Below are 25,411 nucleotides of genomic sequence, written 5' to 3'. Positions count from 1 at the left end.
ATACTCATCTGTCACCTGGCCCCTCCATTTTTCCCTATCCAGCAATTGCCCTGTCTCCCTGAGGCCTGCCCTGCAATCCATATCCATCCATGCCCATCTGTCCCCTCTATTCATCCCTATCCAGCAATTTCCCTCTCTCCCTGAGTCCTGCCCTCCCAATCCATGCCCATCCATGCTCCTCTGTCCCCTGCCCCCTCCATTCATCCCTTTCCAGTAATTGCCCTCTCTCCCTGAGCCCTGCCCTCCCAATCCATGCCCATCCATGCTCCTCTGTCCCCTGCCGCCTCCATTCATCCTTTTCCAGCAAGTCCCCTGTCTCCCTTCCATGATCCCCCCTTGCATCCATGCTCCTCTCTGTCCCATGTCCCAGCCTGGGCCGCCCTCTTCTCCCCCCCCCCCCCCCCCTTCGCATCCATGTCGTTTCTCCCCTGCCCTCCCGCTCCCATTGTTTTTCTTTTGTGGCCACCCTCTTCGCTCCCCCCAACATGGTTTTTATTTTTTTTTCTTGTTTTTAAATGTACCTCCGTGGTTCCGGTAGCGAAGCGTCAGGGAAGGAGGCGGTGCTCCCGACGTCTAGGTTTCCCTTCGCTGTGTTCCGCCTTCTTTTGACGTCATCCTTGACGTCAGAAGAAGGCGGAACACAGCGAAGGGAAGGCTAGACGTTGAGAGCGCCGCCTCCTTCCCTGACGCTTCGCTGCCGAGCGTTGCGATTGGATGAGTGTCATTGCTCTGCCCTCGACATCATCACGTTTGACGCGTGGGCGGGGCAGACACAATGCGATCTCACCCCCTTCACTTTTGGCTAACAGAGGCTTCATTCGAACGTTGGAGGTGCGTTTTATATAGAGAGATATCTAAATACCAGAGTGCTATTTTTCCAACTTCATAGCAAGAGTGTACATTCCCTAATTACCTGTCCCAATGCAACTGAAGCTTTTACCTCCTCAGTGCATGTAAATGGTTTCATCCCTGTGTGGCTTCTCTGATGCCATGTGAGGCTTTCTTTCCAACCAAAGCTTTAACCACACTCAGGACATGTAAATGGTTTCACTTTTGTGTGTCTTCTCTGGTGCATTGCGAGTTTACCTTCTGACCAAAGCTTTTGCCACACTCAGAACATGTGAATGGTTTTACTTTATTGTGGATTTTCTTGTGTATTTTGTATGCTTTGCATTTGGATGTATTTGTTTGAAAATGGACCAAAAATAAAACATCCAAATCACAAAACATTTTTCCAAACAGCATTTTCAAAAGCAAAAGAGAGACTTTTTTGTAGAAAATGACCTTTCCTGTTCTGATTTTGGACATTTTACAAAAAAACGTCCAAATTCAGACTTAGGTGTCATATCCAAAAATGCCCTTGTTCGAAAATGGACCAAAAAAGGACGTCCAAATCACAAGACGTCCACAGCATTTTTGAACACAAAAGATATACGTCTTTTTCGAAAATGTCCTTCTTTCCTGTTCAGAATTTGGACGTTTTTGTAAAATGTCCAAATTCTGATTTAGACGTTCTATCAAAAATGCCCCTCCAAATCAACCAGCTCACCTTTATCACCACTGCTTGCCCCAAGATGGGTAGCACAGAATGTTGCTAATAATTGGGTTTCTGCCAGGTACTTGTGACCTGAATTGACCACTGTGGGAAGCAGGATACTTGGTTAAATGGACCATTGGTCTGACCCAGTATGGCTATTCTTATGTTCTTATGTTTTTGACATGTTTATTCACACCGTCAAAGAAATGAAGAAATGAAGGTAATCAATAGAAATAAAACAAAATAAGACATGGAAAAGAAAATACTTTTTTATTGGACATAACTTAATACATTTCTTGATTAGCTTTCGAAGGTTGCCCTTCTTCACCAGATCGGAAATAAGCAAATGTTGGTAGATGACAGTATATATAAGTGAAACATCAAAGCGTTCCAGTGACAGTCTAACAGAATGAGGGTGGACAGGTGAGAGACAGGAAGAGTCGGGTGGATGAGGGACAGGGAGATATGCATGGAGACAGGAGGGTGACAAAGCAATTTTATGGTTTATAATGGGCTAGAAAACCCAGATCTTTGTTAAGTCTTGTCTGGTGGGTGTCAAAATATTTAATCATTCTGACTTCAAAGGTCTTACGTTCCTGTATTGTTTTAAAGTTCCCTTTCAGGATTCCTACCATGAAATCACTGGCACAGTGTTCTGGTTTTGTAAAGTGCTGTCCCACAGGCATGACATCTTTATTGGTACAAGCATTTTTCATATGGTGTCTATGTAAATTAAATCTCTTCTTTAGCATCTGACTTGTTTCTCCAATGTAGCAGTCTTCATTGCATTTTTTGCACTGAATAATATATACCACATTGGAAGATGAGCACATGAAAGATTCCTTAATGTTGAATATTTTTCCTTTATGAATGATCGTGGGGTCCTGTGAAATGTTTTGGCATAGTTTGCAGCTGGATATATTGCAAGGATGTGTGCCATTCTTTTCTTTTTGAGAAATGAAGAAATGAGAAATGAAGCAAATTGGTGAGACAAGACTTCCCTTGGCTGAATCCATGCTGACTCTGTCCCATTAAACCATGTTTGTCTATGTGTTTCATAGTTTTATTCTTTATAATAGTTTCCACTATTTTGTCTGGCACTGAAGTCAAGATTACCAGTCTGTAATTTCCCAGATCGCTCTTGGAACCCTTTTTAAAAATCTGTGTTAAATTGGTCACCCTCCAGTTTTCATGTACTATGGATGATTTTAATGACAGATTACAGATCACTAACAGCAGATCAGGAATTTCATGTTTGAGTTCTACAGTACCCTAGGGTGCATGCCATTCAATCCAGGTGATTTACTACTCTTTAATTAGTCGATTTGGCTCAGTACATCTTCCAGATTCACCAGGATCTCTTTCAGTTCCTCTACATTGTCACCCTTGAAAACAGTTTCTGGAACAGGTAGATCTCTTACAGCTTCCATAAAGACTAAAGCAAAGAATCCATTCAGTTTCTCTGCTATGGCCTTGTCCTCCCGGATTATACCTTTTGCTCCTTCACAACCCAACAGATTCTCTCACAGGCTTTCTGCTTCTGTTGTACCTGAAAAAGTTGTTACTGTGAGTTTTTGTGTCTGTGGCAAGTTTATTTTCATATTCTCTTTTAGCCTTCTTTATCAGTGCTTTGCATCTAACTTTCCAGTGCCTATGTTGCTTTTTATTTTCTTCATTTGGGTCATTTTTCTATTTTTGAAGGATATTCTTTTGGTTCTAATAGCCTCTTTCACTTTGCCTGGCTGTCATTTGCTGTTCTTTCTACCTTTGTAAATACATGGAATACATCTGATCTGGGCTTCCAAGGTACTATTTTTAAACAATCTCCATGCCTGATTTAAAGTCCTAGCCTTTGCAGCAGATCCTTTTAGCTTATTTTTAAACATTTTCCTCATTTTATCATAGTCACCCTTTAGAAAATTAAATGCTGCTACAATAGATTTCCTTTGTGACTTCACTCCAGATATCAGCTCAAATTTGATCATATTATGATCGCTGTTTCCCAGTGGACCCAACACCATTGTACTGTGCCCTGCATTCCACCAAGGGCTACATCTAAAATGGCTCCCCCTCTTGTCAGTTCCTGGACCAGTTGCTCCAAGAAGCAGTCATTGATTACATTTAGAAATGTTATCTCCCTGGAACTCCCTGATGTAGCACCCCTCTCCAAACCACTGTTTAATTGGAATTGTCTGTTGTTACTTTTGTAGAGCTGTAGTAAACCAAGGAGCACATTTTATTTTTCAAAATACATATTTATTTATTTATTTGGAATTATTTAACCACATTCATGAAAATAATTGCCAAACATGTGGTGTACAGCAGATACAGCTTGATATAAACCTTACAATTTTTAAAAAAGTAAAATGATAGTAAAATGACCAAATGTAAGTGTAAATACAATCAATGAGATACACTTGGAGATGGCAAATTGAACCTTTGTAATAGAACTAATATGATACAGTATCAGAAATATAAACAACAGCACTGTAAAACAAACTTATAACAGAAATATGATAAATATCAGCAGAATATGAATGACACCATAATAGGCAGCATGGAAGAACATTCATTAATGATAACTTACAATGTTAGATCAGTATAAATGAAACACCTTAATAGGCACGCATTAGAACATTAAAACAACACAGATATTGTTCAATACTGTTTATACAATACAAATAAACATCTTAATAGGTTGCCAAGGGGGCGAGTGCAGGTGAGATACATAGTCAAGACAAGATGGGTAGTACAGAGTCACTGGGATAGAAAAATGAGTGGCTAAACTAAAGGCAATTTATATGTAGTTCAGGGTACCTATTTAGATTATTGTATTGTCCAAAACGCAATTGTAAATTTCAACTAATATCTATATAATTCATCCATTAACTTTAAAATAAGGTCACCAATGTTTATAGAGCGACAAATGTTATGCAAATTTTGTTTAGACATAACTTTCAATACATTACTCTGTCTTTTCCAACTTAGGGCCACTTTTAACAGGCTATGGCAAAAGGGGGCTCCTATACAGATTGCAATACTGTGCAATGTGTGTATGAAATTTGTTGTCCCTGCAAGTTGTGGTATATTGGACAGACAATACACAGGATTAAAAATAGGATAGCACAGCATTTGAGTTATCTACATTTGTAGAGGCAAGAAGCACCATTGGTATCACATAGGATGACAGCAGGTACTTTTGGAAGGCAAATTTGTTTTTGTTACCCCACACTTTCCCACTCATGGCAGGCTCAATGCAGCTTACATGGAGCAATAGAGGGTTAAGTGACTTGCCCAGAGTCACAAGGAGCTGCCTGTGCCTGAAGTGGGAATTGAACTCAGTGCCTCAGTTCCCCAGGACCAAAGTCCACCACCCTAACCACTAGGCCACTCGTAAATTGTCAGCTCGTTCAGCTATAATATGCAGGGTTCCCACTTATCACCAATTTTATTAAACTGTTTAATTAAGTTCTTTAGAGGATATGCTGTGGAACTTTGGAATAACTCAATCTTTGGAGCAACTGTGTTGCTGGGCGTCTGTATAATATAGTTTTTCTACCAAACATTTTCTGATACTGTCTAATTTCTTTACCAGGTGTAATAGAAGCGGGGTGGTCTGATAACTTTTTGATCACTTTTAGTTTGCAGATAAGTGATAAGAGACAGTGTCTCTGAATAGTGATTCCATGCAGTTGGTACATCTTCCATATGAGGTACATTTAGCAAATACATGACTTCCTAATTTCTCTGTTGTGCCTAATTATTTTATTAGAAATGTTGTTGATAGTTGGAACATGTCTCTGACTTCAGCTTTACATTAGATTGCTCCTAGTAAATATGTTCAAAGGGGAGATACAGTGAATTTTAGTCCGTGGAACAATAAATTAGGGCTTTGTGGCTTGCATTGAGACCTGCTGAGCAAAGTTGGAGGAAATCTAAAAACATATAGATTATGGCTTATGGAGTATATTCCTTAAGAACAATTTATGAACAAACAAAGAATCATTATTTTAGAGATAGGATTTCTGCTACTATTAATAGACCTAAAGAGCTGTCATACTATGAAGGGCAGTTTCTATATGATATCTAAACCTATTTTGGATGTTTAGTGAAATATGTCCAAAAATCTAGTAGCGAACATAGCCATTTTCAAACCAGAAAAATGTCCAACTTTTTGTTTCAAAAATGGTTATACGTTTTTGTGCTCAGTGCTTCTATCTTTTAGGACCATTTTCAGGAAAAAAAAAACATCCATGAGAAAAACGCACAAAAACAAGTCATCGGGATGTATGGGGCGGGGGGCAGCATTCTTAGTAGACTGGCCACACAGGCATCCCAGCAGAGCAGTGGGGCACCCTAGGGGGCACTGCAGTGGACTTCACATAAAAGCCCTCAGGTACACAACTCACCATTACACCCTTATATTGTACGGGGAGCCCTCCAAAACCCACCAAAGACCTACTATACCTAACTGTACACCATTACAATAGTCCTTATGCCTGCTTTTGTCACCTATATGTAGGTACAGTAGATTGTTGGTGGGTTTTGCACGGCTGACATTTTCCACCACAAGTGAACCAGTTTGAGTGGGATATGAGCCTGGGTCCCCTTCGCTACAGTGCACTGAACTGACTACTAGGCTACTCAGGGACCTGCTTGCTGCTGTAATAGGACTGGCCATAACATCTGAAGCTGTCATAGAGGCTGGTATGTACTGTTACTTCCACAACTTTGGGGGGTGGGGGCTGGGAGGGGTTCGGTGATCACTGGGGGAGTAAGGAGTCATGCCTAAACCCCTCCAGTGGTCATCTCATCATTTAGGGTACCTTTTTGTGATCTAGATGTGATTGAAACAAGTTTAGACCAAAACATCTAACTTTTAGACATTTTTGCTTTGTTCCATTATGGCAGAAGAATTCCCAAGTTTTGGAAATGCCCACATTCTGCCCCCAACATGCCCTCTTGTGATTTGTACACACTGCAGAGAAAAACTTCTCAGATCAGAGTTTCCAAACCATTTTCAACATCTAAATGCCACTTTATGCCATTTTTGACATTTTTCTCTTTTGAAATTGAGCCCCTGTGTCTTTTTTGATGGCAAGTAAATTGCCTTCTGTAGGTGTAAAAGATGTAGAGGAATCTGTGATATCTACTCATTTATAGGAAGAATTTTCTGAAGTAAATATGTCTGAAAATGTAAGTATTTTGAAATATTTAACTCCTGCTAGATCATGTTCTGAGAGGGTTGGATGAGCAATTTGCACCCAACTTGACTAAGTTGTTAATTTATCTTTATGTGAGGGGGAATATCCAGAATCCTTTAAGGTATCAATGGTTAAACCGTTACTGAAAAGGGTGTTTTGGATCCTAGTGTGGCAGCAATTTACAGATCAATTTCAATTTTGCCAACCTTGGCACATATTATTGAGAAGACTGTGTTATATTAGGTATCTGATTTTTGTGGCAGATTGTTGTTTATTAAAAGCTCATCAATATGGATTTCATAAATTTCACAACAGAGAGACTTTATTTCTCTCGATTGTTTTGTATCATTTGATGTTTCCTCAAGTTTTGACACTGTAGATTGCAATGTTTTGCTGAGAAGTTTATATCATATGGGTTTTAGAAATAAGGTGTATTCCTGGTTCTCAGCATATTTGGTGGGGAGAGCCAAGCAGGTGAGACAGAGAGATACTGTATCTGAAGTTTATTCATTGAATACTGGTGTCCCTCAAGAGTCAGCTTTGTAAGCATTATTATTTATATCTTACACCTCTGTGCTCTTAATTGTGGATGTTGGATGTGGAATATCGTATTTATACAGATGACATTCAATTTTTCTTTTCCATTGATGACTCCTTTTCTGCAGGGCATGAAAAGCTGAAGGTTTGCATGACAGCAATTAATGATTGGATGGTCAATAAATAATCATGCACTGAACCTGTCTAAAACTGAAATTATGTTATTTGGGCACAATTGTGCTCATTGTTATCTTTCAGCAGATTTCTATTCCCTAAAGAAAGCAAATATTAAGTTTGGGAGTTGTGTTAGATTCCCAGCTTAGTATACAAGCCTAAGTTACTAGCGTATTTCAATCTAGTTTTTATGTACTGAGGGCTCTGAGTAAAATAAAGCCTATGTTGTGAAATGGTGATTTTAGGATTGTAGTTCAAAGTCTGGAGTTCACAAAATTAGACTACTATAATAGTCTGTACATGGGTCTGCCACAAGTGAGGCTCTACGGGTTGTGCAAAATGCTGCTGTGAGGTTAGTGACATTTGATTTGATCATGTTACTTCCTCTATGAAAATATTAACTGGCATCCTGTGACTTTTAGAATTAGGTTTAAGATTGTACGTCTGATTTATAAAGTATTAGCTGGAATAGCACCTCTTTATTTGACTCACATATTGTGTTCTTATATTCTAACCTTTGCACTGAGATCAAAGGATAAAAGACTACTTTTGATGCCTCAACTTGCTAATTGAAGATACGCTGTTACTAAAGAAGCAGTTTTTTCATTCACTGGGCCTCTTCTATCTTCTCATATCTTCTCCTAACATGCATATATCCCCCCCAGTATATTCTCCACAATAGCTGTCAGTTAGTCTTTGCCCTCTCCACCTATGCACACACCCACCACAGATATCTCAATCTCCCCAGTATTCACAGCATCATAGCTCTCTGAAACTCATCCCTATTCTTGCAGCTCTTTGTGAATCCCCCAATACATCTCCCCAGCCACTTCTCTCCCTACCCCCTTTAGCAATATATACACCCACCTCTCCTCCCCATTGTATCCCCATACTTCGCAGGTGGCACCTTTTGACTTGTTTTCCTTTTCTCCTCCTACTCTTTGTCACCTATACCTTTGACACACAAGCCCCTCCTCAGTTTGTCTCTTTCATCTTCTCTTATCCTTCACTGTTTGAGCTCTCCCCTGCCCCTCCCCCCTGCCTGGCCCACAGTGCCTAGTTTTCCCCATTCATTTCATCTGGGTCCCCTCCCTCCCCAGCAATCAACACAAGTGGGGGAGCAGGAGGAGAGTGGCTGCATGTCAGGTCATATCCTGCTATCTGCTGTGCTGGTCCTCATTTCTGAATTTGAAATGTGCAGGACACCATAAAGCCTCGCAGTTCAGAATTCAGCAGTAAAACTAGTGTTGCAGATGAGCAGGATGTGGCTTCACATGCATCCATTCATGCTCCTCCACTTATATTGAGTACCAGGAGGGGGCCCAGAGCAAATGAATGGGAAAAACTGGGCAGTACATGCGGGGGAGCAGAGGAGAGCTCAGAGAATAAGTTTGGGAAGGTGGGGACTTAATCATGCCAGTTGCTGCACTGCTTTGGGCCCTGTGCAGAATTCTGTGCTAGAAGTGCCAAATTCTACATGCAGAGTGTAAAAGAGGAATTTTGCACAAATTCTGCACTGTACAGTTGCGCAGAATTCCTCCAGGAGTAAACTTTGGTTAAAAAAAATACATTTTTTGTTTATTTACAACTCAAATTTGTATATACTCGTGTTCAGTCTGTGTTGAGGCACCAGTCCTCAGTTTTATTTTGAATTTCTTTCCATCATTTAGTTTTACAGTATTTCATATGTTTTGTTTGGAGAAAGGCAATCCTGCATATTATAAGTAGTTCCTTATTTTTCTTGTGATCTTAGCTGGATCTATGTCTAACCCTCCTTCTGGAAAGCAAAAGAAAAAAATCCAAGTTACCTGCATCAAATGGACCATCCAGGGACATCGGAACCAGAAATTGCAAAGTGGAAACAATAACAATAGTCTGTGAGTTGAAATTTATATATCTAATTGCCTTAACTGCTTAGTAAGGAAGGACTAAGTTTCTAATATTCTGCTAAATCAAGCTGTATCAGACTTTCACAGAATATTCACAGAGGAGTGAGAAACAAAATCATTTGACTTAAATTATGAAAGTCTTTGATCTTTCAGGCCTGATTTTGTTTTATAATGCAGCAAGGCCTTTGTTCTCTCAGAGGCTTTATTGACATCTGGTAAAATCTGCACCGAATCCTATTGAAAGGTTGCTAGTGAAATTTACCTAACACCCAACATTACTGAAATACTGTTGACCTGGCAGACATCTTTCTTTAGTTCCACTGGGTTGGCAATTGAAAGTTGCCTCAACATCAAGAATGTGTTTTGGGCCAGGAAACCAAGAGACCTCAGGGATCCCGGCAGTGTGTGGAAATGGGAACGATAATCCCTATCAACCAAAAAGAAGATATGAGTACATGAGATCCTCTTCCTAGCAGTGCCTGAATGATCAGCCCCTTGTTGTGCCCAAGCTATCCATGGCACCCCCAGATTACCCTTCAGAACCATAGGCCTGGTGAATGCTATAAAGACATTTTCAATGGTCCATTATGCCATCTGTGAATAGCATTTAGACATGTTAGGAATAACTGAAACCTGGCTAGCTGAAGCCAGGGTATTACCACTATCTGAACTACACCCAACAAATTTCAGTATCCCACATCAAGCAGGACCAGGGAGACAGGATGTAGGGGTTGCAGTCCTATTGTGGGACTCAATTAAAGTATGCAGAATCATCATTCTCTTTCTATTTCACAATTCATTTTAATCCCAGCTAGAAGAAAAGAAACAAATATAGTTGCTTATGGTATACTGACCACCTCGTAATACTAATCATTGGTTCAAGAATTCCCAGAGGTGAACCTGAGTTTCCCTAGGCTGGTAATTATGGGAGACATTGAAACTGTAGATACCACTACTGCTTTCTTCCTGGACACAATAACAGCACTAGGATTCACACAGGTGATCAATTCTCCAACCCATGAAAAGGGTCATATACAGTGGTGTGCTGGAGCCGGCTTAAGTACATAAGTACATAAGTAGTGCCATACTGGGAAAGACCAAAGGTCCATCTAGCCCAGCATCCTGTCACCGACAGTGGCCAATCCAGGTCAAGGGCACCTGGCACGCTCCCCAAACGTAAAAACATTCCAGACAAGTTATACCTAAAAATGCGGAATTTTTCCAAGTCCATTTAATAGCGGTCTATGGACTTGTCCTTTAGGAATCTATCTAATCCCTTTTTAAACTCCGTCAAGCTAACCGCCCGTACCACGTTCTCCGGCAACGAATTCCAGAGTCTAATTACACGTTGGGTGAAGAAAAATTTTCTCCGATTCGTTTTAAATTTACCACACTGTAGCTTCAACTCATGCCCTCTAGTCCTAGTATTTTTGGATAGCGTGAACAGTCGCTTCACATCCACCCGATCCATTCCACTCATTATTTTATACACTTCTATCATATCTCCCCTCAGCCGTCTCTTCTCCAAGCTGAAAAGCCCTAGCCTTCTCAGCCTCTCTTCATAGGAAAGTCGTTCCATCCCCACTATCATTTTCGTCGCCCTTCGCTGTACCTTTTCCAATTCTACTATATCTTTTTTGAGATACGGAGACCAGTACTGAACACAATATTCCAGGTGCGGTCGCACCATGGAGCGATACAACGGCATTATAACATCCGCGCACCTGGACTCCATACCCTTCCTAATAACACCCAACATTCTATTCGCTTTCCTAGCCGCAGCAGCACACTGAGCAGAAGGTTTCAGCGTATCATCGACGACGACACCCAGATCCCTTTCTTGATCCGTAACTCCTAACGCGGAACCTTGCAAGACGTAGCTATAATTCGGGTTCCTCTTACCCACATGCATCACTTTGCACTTGTCAACATTGAACTTCATCTGCCACTTGCACGCCCATTCTCCCAGTCTCGCTCTGCAGAGCCGGTTGTTAATTCTTGAAAATTTTTGCAAGCCGGTTGTTCAGCTGTCAGCAGGGACTTTTTTTTCCCCACAAATTGCTTCAGAAGGCTGGAGGAACGCATCACGCATGCCCAAACACACCAGCTGTCACCTGATATTGGTGCATGCGTGGTGTGGCAGCCCCTGCCTCCTCGTGCTGCACTGGTAAGGCAAGAGGTGCTTGTGTGGGCTAGCAGCGCTCCTGCAGCTCAGATGATCGTGTAGCTTCCTGTCTGGTAAGAAATTTAAACACACTTGTTGCTGGGCCCATATGTTGGGGGAGAGGGAGGAGGACAATGGACAACTACACACTGTCAAGTGGTTGGGGGAGCATTGTCCCACGTGGCCCGCTGCCGCCCCCCCAAAAAAAAAACACTTGCACTGTCGTGTTCTAATTCTCTCTCTCCCCTGCCCTTCCCGCTGCACTGCCATGCGTTGAAACTTTTTTTCCCCCTCTCGCATCGGCTTCCGCCTCCTTCCCTCCCTCGCATGTCGTCGTCATCCTCCTACCAGGTCCGTGGTAGAACAGGATCGGATTCTCTCTCTCCCCTGCCCTTCCCGCTGCACAGCCATGCGATGCATTGAAACTTTTTTCCCCCTCTCGCATCGACTCCCGCCTCCCTCCCTCCCTCGCATGTCGTCATCGTCCTCCTACCGCGGTAGAACAGGATCGGATGCCAGCATCAGGGTCCTTCGGCTGCCACGTCCCACCTACGGCCTATTCTGATTCAACTTACTTGCTGTTTCCGCGTAGGCAGGACGCGGCAGTCAAAGCAGACACTGTCGGGAGTCGGGACCAAGGAGGTGAAATTGAGCCTGCTGCGCTGCCTATGTACTCCACGGTAAGGAAGCCAGTTTGGTAAAAATCTCTGTTTTCACTGTCCCAGCTGTCATCTCCTCTAGACAGTCATGCTGCTGCACCAAAGGAAGCAAACCTATGAGCTGCTGCATCCACATTGTCGTTCTTTATTGCCCATCTTCTGTAACAACTCTAAAGCTGTTTCAATTGGATAGGTAGTGCCTTAAAAAGTAGAGGTCAAACGTTTTTGGAGTTTTTTTTTACTTATTGAACAGCTTTTTAATTTATTTGAAAGCTTCCCATATATAAATTTCATGAAATAACAATCGAATATCAGTAACACATCTTAAAAAATTATTATAGCTGGTAGAAACAGCAATTTTAAACTCTGTATTTTGTGCTCATTTTTCTACACTGTAAAAATAAATAAATAAATAAATAAATACACTGTATACAATACAGATGGCCAAATTTCAGAGGGGGTTATCCTGTTTCCTGATGGGTTCATCTGCTGTTGTTGTAATCTACCATGGGAAACCTGGTGTTATAAAGTTGATGGAATATATTTAAATTAAATGGAAGTAGAATTAAACTCTCCTTCATTTGGGTAACACATACTACTACTACTACTACTTAACATTTCTAAAGCGCTACTGGGGTTATGCAGCGCTGTACAATTTAACATGGAATCAGATCTTCATCTGTTTTGTAGAAGTTTACCTTTTAGATACACAAATGGATTATTCTGTTTTGAACATGTTTCAGGGCCAAGTGGTTTTATTAGTCAAAATAAATATTTTGTTTCATGCAGATTTCTTTTGTTTATACATAAATGCACTATATAAGCCCCTAATGCAGCCCATATTGGTTTTCTTATATTTTGTTCTTGTGATAACTTAATAGTAATGAAATCAGGAGTGTCCCCAGGTAGTGTACATAAACCAAAAGCTGCCTGAACTGACTGACTGTTTGTTAGAAGGAAAAACGGCCTCAAAGAGCTCACTGATATGGTATATCTACGGAGCTGAATCGGATCACACAGATCCTCTCTTCATCATCAGCACGTTAAAAAAACCTTCAAAACTGGAGTATAAACCACAGAAAACATGTGGCAAAACATACAATAATTATGCAACATCAGATGAACTCCAGGATTGGCTGAGCTATAAACTTCAGGCTAAGCAATTGGTAGAATGTGCTTAAATGCAAAACCGGCACTTATCTTAGATAATTAGTAACACCAGGCTTGTCCTGTGCCTGTGTCTGCTGAACGAGTCCTTGTGCAACAATCGCACTGTCTGCTGCTGCGGCAGTTTAAATCATCTTACCCCAAGCCTTTTTGAACAAAAAAATACGATTGTTGTTCAAAATAGAGGTTTTGACTAATGAGGATTCTCGCCAACGTGAAAGAAAATAAAACACGTTGCGTGGTTCGGTCAGCTGTTCAGCTAGAAGCATAATCAGCTGGCCGAGAGTCTGAAGTCTTTCCTCTTGAATGGAAACAGTCATCTTAAGAAAAAGAAAAAAAGTTTGAGTTTGCTATTTAGTAAACGTTGTATTACTATTTTCTAGCAATTTGTTGTCCCCACCAGTGGCGTAGCCACAGGTGGGCTTGGGTGGGCCAGGGCCCACCCATTTATGGCTCAGGCCCACCCAACAGTAGCATGTTTAGTGGTAACTGGTGGGAATCCCAAGCTCTGCCAGCGAAAGATTTCCCCCTGATGGTAACGAAAATGCTACCCTCCACAACACCGGCACCTGTGCATGCACAGTTTTCAGTGCATGCCTGCTGCCAAGGTGGAAAGAAGTGTTTTCCCACCAGCTGAGATAATTTTTTTTTTGGGGGGGGGGGGGGGGGGACACTTGGTGCCCACCCAATTCTTGGCTAGGCCCACCCAAAATCTGTTGTCTGGCTATGCCCCTGGTCCCCACTCCCTTCTATCATTCATCTTGTGATAACTTATACTGTGCCAAAACTGAAAACTGTTATCTCTGTCCGGTTGGTAATAAAAGGGGCTCATTGTGAACACTATCCACCCTAAAAGTTTGTTTTGTAGCTGTACATGAAGAATTGTGATATTGAATAAATAAGCGTTATGTGTGTGTCCCTAGTCATGATGCATCCTAAGTTTATATAATCCTTTCAAGAAATCCAGTTAATCTTTTAACTTATTAGTGGAGCATAACCACAGAGGCTTGGTATGGTCGCATTTTCAATATGGTAATACTAGGGCCCAGCTAAGGAACAGCCAGGTTATTTTGAGTTAGTCTTCACTGGACCGAACTTGCTTTCCTTGTGCCATCACTATCCAGCAGGAAGGCAGTGTCTTAAAAGATGGAGGATAAAGGATTTTTAAAAAAAACATTTATCACACATTATTCCAAGCAAAGTTGGCTTACATTTGAAAATACAGTGAGACAGAATAATAGAATTCAGTTATATCATGGGAACAAATAGATGGATATGTCTGAAACATTTGAGATTAGCATATATATGATATATACCCAACTGAGCATTTTAAAGTTTGTCCTTTAATGATACCATATGTTCAGAAATCCATAGCCATTTAGTATAGGTAGTTATTCAAAGATTATCACATTCATACATCAGAACAGTCATCCATCACATCACATTGCAAAAGAAAACAACTTCTACAGAGTATGTCCAAAATTTAATTTTTATTTCCTTATTTCTTTCTTCCAAAATTCTAGACAGCACATGTACAAATCAGTAGGAGGACCCAAAGCACTCCAAAACAAAAAGTCAGAAACAACACAGTTTATTGTTCAAGCACCCTTAGGATTTAACTTGGGTTTAAAAAGCAAAACCATGTGCATATGCTTTGTACCAATAATGTATAATAAAGTTACATTATCAGCTCCAGACTCAGTCAAACTCAAATCTGGAAGGAAGTTTTTTTGAAAAGTAGTTTGATGTGTGTTAAGTAAAATTCAATTACACGTTTGCTACAATTAAATATATCTTTAGCAAAGATATTAGCAACCATTTAAATTTTGTATCCTCTATTTTGGCTCCACAAAAATGGTAACCCTACGTAGGTTGTTTTACCATATTTATTCTACTATAAATAAATTTATAAATTAAAATGTAACAAATTATTTTCAGATTGTGATGATCCCTAAAATGCGAAAACGACAGAGTGATCTATTAAGTTATTTAAAAGTGAAGAACATTAGGACAGATACTGAAAATGATGAGAACGAAAATCATTGTAGAGAGAAGCCAGCAGAAACAAATGTTAAATCTGTTGAACAACCAGTTATTGAAGAAAACCCATCATGTTCATCAAAAGAAAAAACAGCTAATCTTGCATTTCCAGATTGTTGGACTGAGAAATAATTATCTATGTTTACAAAACAGTACGAATGGCTTGACATAAAAGAAGTAAATTTGGATGTAAGGATTGTTCAAAAGTTCAGCATTTAGTGGTGTCGGCAGGAAAGCATGTCCATGTGTCCAAGGAATGGACTGCATATTTAGTAACCCCAAATGGCAGTAATAAAACCACTATGCAAGCTTCTATACGGAAAAAAATTATGGAACATGACGTTTCTAAATCTCATGCTAAAATTCAAGATTTGTTAAAAGAATCAGCTAATGACTCAATTTCCAGTTTAGTGCATAAACTAAATAAAAATATTGAGGCTAATGTAAAAGTTTTTAATACTATTTACAGTTTAGTAAAACGTAATAGGCCTCTGTCTGATATAGAAGGGGCAATTGAATTACAAGAGAAAAATGGAGTTGATGTAGGCAATTGTTTGCATACACGTTACAGTGCAACAAGAATAGCAGAACACATTGCAAATGAAATTAAGATGAAAATATTTAAGAATATTATAGAAGAGAATGCCAAAATGTGTATCATAATTGATGAGGCATCTACAGTTTCAAAGAAAAGCACCCTAGTGATTTATCTCCAAAGTGCAATTCAATCTGCCCCTGCACCTGTAATGGTATTTGTTGATTTAAAAGAATTGGTATCAATTGGTATCAACCACCAGCTACCGCTAAACATGTGCTACTGTTGGGTGGGCCTGAGCCCTAAGTGGATGGGCCCTGGCCCACCCAGGCCCACCTGTGGCTACGCCACTGTTTTAAAGAAGAACAACCTTGACAAGGACTAGCACAAAAGTTACCTGTCAGTATCAACATCCCATTATAGGACAACTTATAGAACATACAGTCTGCGTTCAAATCCTGCTGATGCTCCTTGTGATCTTGGGTTGGGCAAGTCACTTAACCCTCCATTGCTTCAGGTACAAACTTAGAGTGTATGCCCTCCACCTTGAGCTACAACTGAAAAAGTTGTGATCTAACTCACAAAAAATTAATGATTGGCTACAGGAGAGAAACTGACTAGATCCATGACAGTCTGGATTCAGACCTGGTAATGTAACACAAACAGTCCCTATTAGATGATTTTCACAGAAACCATGAGAGGGGATTTGCCTCAAGTTAGTACTACTGGATTTTCCAGCAGTTTTTGACATTTTGGACCACAATATCATCCTAGCTGTACTAGCAGAAACAGGTATCAGTGACACAGTACTTTCCTGATTCAGATCTTATCTATCAGATAAACAACAATTTATACTGTTCAGCAGCACTTCATCACCACCTTGAGCAGTGACCTGTGGCATACCACAAAGGTCCATACTGTCATCTATTTTGTTTAATATCTACCTAAAGCCACTAGTCAAACTGATTTAATCGATAGACACTCAGTGTTATATATACACAAATGACATGCAGCTAATCTGACTTCCGGTTCCAGCTCTACCGAGATGGCAGCGTGAGTAAATTGCTCCGCCAACTTTCTACATCATATTCGCTTACCTTCACCAAAAATATCTTCTGTGCTGATTAAGATAATTATACCTGTCTACTTTCCTTCAATCTGTTAATCGAGATGAGGAAAACTAAATCCGATGTCTCCTTCATCCTGCCTAAGCCACTAAAGTCGAACCTGCCATCTCCCGACAGAACTGGAGCACAGGGCCTAGACCTCAGTACAGAGGATCCTATACTGCTAGAGCATGCAGGATCATATGGCTGTATCTTGAGATATGAGACTGGAGTTGGAATCTAGTCATTCTCAATTGACATCATCACAAAAACATTTAGAAGATCTTACTTCTCACACAGCGCATCTGAAAACATCACTTCCACAAGTTCAATCCAACTCCGCCGCCATTGCTAAACTACGCGATGAGATTGAAGATTTAGCGAACCGTAGTAGTAGAAGTAACTATAGGAGCCAGCTCTGTGGGTGCTGTGGGTGCTTGAGCACCCCTAATATTGAGAAAATTCCTTGTATGTGTTCAGGGAGGGGTTATTTCCACTGGGCTTAGCACCCCCAATAATTTTGAAAAGTTGGTTCCTATGAGTAAATTTCTGGATATAGAATTCTCTCCAGTATTAGAAATCTGTTTTACTGTTTTGTGATCTTGATGGACCTTTGGTCTGTCCCAACTATTATGTACTTTTATATATATATATATATATATATATATATATATATATATATATATATATATACTATAATAAAACTCACCCTCAACGTTCTGAGGACACTGACGTCAGTGAAGCCAAGCCCTGACTTCCTTCAAAAAGGTTCGAAGGTTCGTGGTGGTGAAGCCACCAAAATCGCTCCGGGCCCCGCCCTCGAGGGCGGAGCAATGGCAGAACAACGAAGGGGTTGGCAGGGAGGGAGGCAGGGAGGTGGGGGGGGGGGGGAATTGCTCCAGGCCCTGCCCTCGCATCAAACGTCATGACGTTGGGGGCGGAGCAATGGCAGAACAACGAAGGGGTTGGCCAGGGAGGGAGGGAGGGGGGGTGTTGGCGACGAAAACCTTGCTAGCGCCCGTTTCATTTACTCTGAAACAGGCCTCTTTTACTAGTATATATATAATTAGTTTTGGCTCATACCTTTTTCAGTTGTAGCTCAAATACAATGTTTATATAGAGAAAGAGGAGTAAGCTGAAGGTGTTCCAGGAGCAGGGCCGCAAATATACATAAATAATATACCCAGGTGCTGATATTCTGCCTCCTTCATGGCAATTCTATAACTGGAAGCCTACAGAAGATGCACAAAATTATGAGAAAATTGTCTCTTACACACATAATTGCATTGTATGCTATTCTATAAGGTAGCACATAAGATTTTGGGCTTCCTCAACTGCTTTCCGTTGCGGGGATGACCAAAGTTTTTTCTTGCAACCAAGCCTCAAAAAGGTGCTCAAACTGACCAGATGACCACTGGAGGGAATCGGGGATAACCTCCCCTTACTCTTCCAGTGGTCACTAACCCCCTCCCACCCTAAAAAAAAAACTTTAAAAATATTTTTTGCCAGCCTCTATGCCAGCCTCAAATGTCATACCCAGCTCCCTGACAGCAGTATGCAGGTCCCTGGACCAGTTTTAGTGGGTGCAGTGCACTTCAGGCAGGCAGACCCAGGCCCATCCCCCCCTACCTGTGGTAAATGTGAGCCCTTCAAAACCCACCAGAAACCCACTGTACCCACATGTAGGTGCCCCCTTCACCCCTTATAGCTATGGTAATGTTGTACAGGAGTGGGGAGTGGGTTTTGGGGGGGCTCAGCACCCAAGGTAAGGTCCACTGCTGTGCCCCCTAGGGTGCCCGGTTTGGTGTCCTGGCATGTCAGGGGGACCAATGCACTATGAATGCTGGCTCCTGCCATGACCAAATGGCTTGGATTTGGCCGTTTCTGAGATGGGAGTCCTCGGTTTCCATTATGGCAGAAAATTGGGGATGACCATCTCTAAGGATGATCATCTCTAAGATCGACCTAAATTTCGTGATTTGGGCGTCCCCGACCGTATTATCAAAACGAAAGGTGGACGCCCACCTTGTTTCGATAATATGGGTTTCCCCGCCCCTTTGTTGGGACGTCCTGCGAGGATGTCCTCAGGAAAACTTGGGCGCCCCTTTCAATTATGCTCCTCTATATGTTAAGTGTGTTGCAAGGCACATTTTCTAATCAAGTAGTCACTTGTGAATTCTTTTTATATGTTAAAGAAGTTGAGATCAATTCGTAAATACTTTGAGTTGAGTTGAGTTAATATTGCCTAGATTGGACTATTATAATGTTATTTATATAGCACTAAAACTCTGATAAAATGGCTGCAACTTGTGCAAATATATGGCCGCAAGGGATATTCTCTGCTAAAAGATCTGATTCTGCTTCTTCATTACATAAGAAATTACACTGGCTGCCTATGCATGCCAGAGTACAATTTAAACTCTGCACCTTAGTTTCTTAGATTATGTACGGTGATGCTCGTTATATTTAGCTGATTGGGTAGGGGTTTTTTTCTAATGAAGATAAGAGCAGGATGCTGCTTCGTTTTCCATCATCTAAACAGGTTACAAGATTTAAAATGTTTGAGTCTTCTTTGTATTATCAAGTTACTTCTGTGTGGAATTAATTACCATTGCAGATTTGTGTTTTATTAAATTATTTAATTTTTCAGAAGAGACTTAAGACTCAATGAATGTTTTTAGTATTGGTTTATAGGTAAATCTTACTGTAATTCCTGGACATAAGAATAGTCATATTTGGTCAGACCAGTCGTCCATCTAGGTCACTATCCTGCTTCCAACAGTGGCCAATCCAGGAAACAAGTACCTGGCAGAAACCCAATTAGTAGCAACATTCCATGCTAACAATCCCAGGCCAAGCAGTGGCTTCTCCCAGGTCCATCTCAATAACAGATTATGAACATTTCCTTCAGGAGTTTGTCCAAACCTTTTTTAAACCAAGATACGCTAACCACTGTTACCACATCCTCTAGCAACAAGTTCCAGAGCTTAACTATTCTTTGAGTGAAAAAATATTTCCTCCTTTTTGTTTTAAAAGTATTTCCATGTAATTTCATTGAGTGTCCCCTGGTCTTTCTATTTTTGATAGAGTGAAAATTTGATTCACTTTTACTCTTTTTACTCCACTCAGGATTTTGTAGACTTGAATCATATTTCCCCTCAATCGTCTCTTTCCAAGTTAAAGAGGCCTAACTTCTTTAGCCTTTCCTCATATGGGAGGAGTTCCATCCCATTTATTATTTTGGTCACTCTTCTTTGAACCTTTTCTAATTCCACTATATCTTTTTTCAGATATGGCAACCAGAATTAAACACAATACAAGGTGAGGTTGCACCATGGAGTGAGACAGAGACATTATAATATTCTTGGAGGCATATTTTCAAAGCACTTAGCCTCCCAAAGTTCCATAGAAACCTATGGAACTTAGCCTCCCAAAGTGCTTTGAAAATAAGCCTGTTGGTCTTATTTATCATCTCTTTCTTAATAATTCCTAGCATCCTGTTTGATTTTTTGGCTGCCAACGCCAGTACACACTGGGCAGAAGATTTCAGCATATTGTCTACAATAACACCTAGATCTTTGTCTTGAGTGCTGACACCTAAGATGGACCCCAGCATCAGGTAACTATGATTTTGATTATTCTTCCCAGCCTGCATCACTTTGCATTTTTCCAAATGAAATTTCATCTGCCATTTGGGTGCCTAGTCTTCCAGTTTCCTAAGGTCTTCCTGCAATTTTTCACAATCCACATGTGTTTTCACAACTTTGAATAGTTTTGTGTGATCTGCAAATTTAATCACCTAACTCGTTCCGATTTCCAACTCATTTATAAATATGTTAAATAGTGCCAGTCCCAGTACAGCTCTATACAGAACTCCACTATTCACCCTCCTTCATTAAGAAAAACAACCATTTAACAGATTTCTAGAAGGCACAGTAGGGCCTAGTTTGCTCCTCATTCCCAACCACCCTCCCTAACTCCCACCCAGCCCTAGCTCTAGAAGGCACAGCAGGGCCTGGTTTGGTCCTCATTAATGTAACATCAGGGCATGCTAGGGAGGTAAAATTCCTTGATGAAATCAAGGACTACTTTATGGAACAGCTGGTACAGGAGCCAACAAGAGGATTAAAAATTCTAGACCTAGTCCTTAGTGGAGTGCATGATCTGGTGCAGGAGGTAATGTTGTTGAGGCTGATTGATAACAGTGATCATAATATGATCAGATTTGATATCAGCATTGGAGTAAGTACACACAGGAAATCCAATATGTTAGCATTTAACTTTCAAAAAGGAGACTATGATAAAATGAGAAAAATGGTGAAAAAAAAACACCATAGAGGAGCAGCTACAAAGGTCAAAATTTATATCAGGTGTGGATGCTGTCCAGGCCAAATATATTCCGTGTATCAAAAAACAAGGAAGGAAGACCAAACAACAGCCGGCATGGTTAAAAAGTGAGGTGAAGGAAGCTATTAGAGATAAAAGAAAATCCTTCAGAAAATGGAAGAAGGAACCAACTGAAAATAATAAGAAATGGCATAAGGAATGGCAAGTCAAATGCAAAGTGCTGATAGAGAAGGCAAAAAGGGATTTTGAAAAAAAGATTGTGATGGAGACAAAAACACATAGTAAAACTTTTTTAGGTGTATTAAAATCAGGAAGCCAGCAAAAGAATCAGTTGGACGCTAGTTGACCGAGGGGTAAAAGGGGCACTCAGGGAAGACAAAGCCATAGTGGAGAGGTTAAATGAATTCTTTGCTTCGATCTTCACTGAGGAAGATTTGGGAGCAATACTGGTGTCCAGTGGCATAGCTATGTGGGGCCATGGGGGCCTGGGCCCTCCCCAAATTTCCTGTGGGCCCCTGGTTTTGCTGGCGGGGGTCCCCAAGCCTTGCCAGCTGAAATTGCCTGCCCTGCTCTGTCTTCCCCTCACGTCCGGCACACTCCTTTTAGTGAAACTGAGCATGCTCGATTTCACTAAAAGGAGCGTGCAGGATGTGAGGGGAAGACAGAGCAGGGCAGGTAACGGAGCGGTGTCAGAGACCAGCGCTGCACAATGCTTCAGCTGGTGGGGGTTGGGGACCCCCACCAGCCAATGTATTTGCTGCGGCAGTGAGTGGGAAGCATCAGGGCGGCAGGGAGGTGTGCCCCCCACCTTGGGCTGTGGCCCCCTCCCACCACGATGTCTGTCTACACCCCTGCCATTGCCAGAAATGGTATTCAAAGCTGATGAGTCAGAGAAACTGAATGAAATCTCTATAAACCTGGAGGATTTAATGGCACAATTTGACAAATTGAAGAGTAGCAAATTTCCTGGACTGGATGGTATTCATCCCAAAATACTGATAGAATTGAAAAATGAACTTGCAGAACTATTGTTAGTAACATGTAATTCATGTTTAAAATCAAGAATGGTACCGGAAGATTGGAGGGTGGCCAATGTAACGATGATTTTTAAAAAAGGTTCCAGAAGAAATCTTGGAATTTATAGAATGGTGAGCCTGATAGTGCAGGGCAAAATGGTAGAGACTATTATAAAGAACGAAATTACAGAGCATATTCAAAAGCATGGATTAATGAGACAAAGCTAACATGGATTTAGTGAAGGGAAATCTTGCCTCACCAATCTATTACATTTCTTTGAAGGGGTGAACAAATGTGGATAAAGAGCCAGTCAATATCGTGTATCTTGAATTTCAAAAGGCGTTTGCAAAGTACCTCATGAAAGACTCCAGAGGAAATTGGAGAGTCATAGTATGGGAGGTAGCGTCCTTTTGTGTATTAAAAACCAGAAAACAGAGCGTAGGGTTAAATGGTCAGTATTCTCAATGGAGAAGGGTAGATAGTGGGGTTCCCAGGGGTCTGTGCTGGAACCACTGCTTTTTAACATATTTATTAATGATCTAGAGATGGGAGTAACTAGTGAGGTAATTAAATTTGCTGATGACACAAAGTTATTTAAAGTTGTTAAATTGCGAGAGGATTGTGAAAAATTACAAGAGAACCTTACGAGACTGGGCATCTAAATGGCAGATGACGTTTAATGTGAGCAAGTGCAAAGTGATGCATGTGGGAAAGAGGAACCCGAATTATAGCTATGTAATGTAATGTTCCACATTAAGAGTCACCAACCAGGAAAGGGATGTAGGCGTCATCGTTGATGATACGTTGAAACCTTCTGCTCAATATGCAGCGGTGGCTAAGAAAGCAACTAGAATGTTAGGTATTATTAGGAAAAAAATAGAAAACAAAAATGAGGATGCTATAATGCCTTTGTATTGCTCCATGATGCAACCGTCCCTTGAATATTGTGTGCAACTGTGGTCACTGCATCTCAAAAAAGATATAGTGGAATTAGAAAAGGTACAGAGAAGGGTGACAAAAATGATAAATGGGATGGGACGACTTCCCTGTGAGAAAAGGCTAAAGCTGCTAGGGCTCTTCAGCTTGGAGAAAAAACAGCTGAGAGGAAAGCAGAAGGGAAGGGAATGGGACTTATATACTTCCTTTCTGTGGTTTTTCCAACTACATTCAAACTGGTTTACATATTATACACAGGTACTTATTTGTACCTGGGACAATGAAGGGTTAAGTGACTTGTCCAGAATCACAAGGAGCTGCAGTGGAAATTGAACCCAGTTCCCCAGGATCAGAGTCTGCTGCACTAACCACTAGACTACTCCTCCACAATAGAGGTCTATAAAATAATAAGTGGAGTGGAACTGGTAGAAGTGAATCGCTTGTTTACTCTTTCCAAAAAATACTAGGACTAGGGGGCACGCAATGAAGCTAGAAAGCAGTACATTTAAAATGAATTGGAGAAAATATTTCTTCACTCAATGCGTATTTAAACTCTGGAATTCATTGTGAGAGAATGTAGTAAAAGCTGTTAGCTTAGCGGGGTTTAAAAAAGGTTTGGATGGCTTCCTAAAGGAAAAGTCTATAGACCATTATTAAAATGGACCGGGAAAACTCACTGCTTATCTCTAGAATACTGTAAAAAGAATTAGGCGTTCTACTTGTTAAGTTGTCAAAACTCAGCAAACAAATGCAAAAAGTAGAAAAATAGATAAGTGGGTGTCACACAGTACAATACAACATGAGTTTTGGGGATGTCTCATCGATAATGATTTGGCTGTATATTGTGACAAAATACTTTTGTCTATCAGCCGTAACAGTCTTTTAATCATTGACTATCCCCTCCATCCAAATATTAATGAAACAAATATTCATGTGAAAAGTACTTAGGGCACACACTTATAATGGTAGGAAGAAAACTATTTGAACTACCACTTATCAATTATCAAAAAGACTTATCTTATATATCTTATGAATGTAGTGAGGAGCATCCAGGAACCTTCGTTATCCCGACAGGACCTGTTTCGCCAAATTGCTTTGTCAAGGGATAATCCTGCAAAGCCATCAATATATAACAAAAAAATTAAAAAAATATATTGATACATATGTGATCTCTAAATACTTTCTTCCTAAGAAACTAAGCTCGAGACTTACGGTTCCAGCTTCCTGGTATATCTTGTGCTCGCTCTGCCTTGATGTAAAAATGGCGGCGGCGTTCTTTTTTAAAAGGTCAGCACCGGAACTACTATGTGCTTCCCGTACGTAATTAATAACGTAAGCGTCATCTGTGAATCGGCTACACGCTATACGCTGAAACCTTACAGAAAACACCCCCAATGCATATATGTGTTTAAACCTCCTGGTTCGATCGTATCTAAATTAAAAATCCAATAAGATTCACGCTGTGACAGTTTTCTATTGCGATCGCCTCCCCTCGAATGTGTAGTCACATGTTCTATGACTTGACATCTTAGCATATCTATTGTGTGACCTTTATTAATGCAATGTTGCACTAGCGGGGCACCTATGTTTCTTGCCGTAATTCTAGATCTATGTTCAGTCATACGTGCATTGAGTGACCTACTGGATTTACCTATATAGATTTTATCATAGGGACACCGAATGCTGTATACAATGTAAGTCGTCTGACAAGTGGTATGACTGCGTAGTTTATGAATATGGTTCTTGTGGCAAAAACTATCTGATTCAATGGTTAACTCACAAGTTTTACAACTCTTTTTATTGCATTTGTAGTGACCATATTTAATAGACTGCTCAACTGTATTCGTCACTGATAACATTGCAGGACTCAAAATTTCCTTTAAATTCCTTGCCCGGGAAAAAGCTGTCCTAACACCCAGCTCTTTAAAAAGGGGATGTGTACGCATGATGTCCCAATGTTGTTTAATGATCTTTGTTATTCTTTCACCTTTGGGAACAAAACGCATTACACATGTCATAGTTGATTCGTCGGAATTAACTTGTTTTTTGGTCTTCAATAACAAGTTTCTATTGTTGTATTTGGCACGACGAAACGCACG

General features: G+C 40.7%; 1 long non-coding RNA gene across 1 annotated transcript; it reads right to left on the bottom strand.

Moving 5' to 3' along the window:
* Positions 1–1,098: 1,098 nt before the first annotated feature.
* Positions 1,099–20,636, bottom strand: LOC115478963. Its single transcript, XR_003943599.1, has 3 exons — positions 20,542–20,636; positions 3,271–3,275; positions 1,099–1,110 (listed from the first exon to the last, which is right to left on the bottom strand). It is a non-coding gene; the product is annotated as an uncharacterized LOC115478963 (long non-coding RNA).
* Between the last annotated feature and the right edge of the window lie 4,775 nt (positions 20,637–25,411).

This window comes from Microcaecilia unicolor, chromosome 10 (genome assembly GCF_901765095.1).
Source record: "Microcaecilia unicolor chromosome 10, aMicUni1.1, whole genome shotgun sequence".
NCBI lineage: Eukaryota > Metazoa > Chordata > Amphibia > Gymnophiona > Siphonopidae > Microcaecilia > Microcaecilia unicolor.
This window is presented reverse-complemented; position numbering and strand designations above follow the sequence as displayed.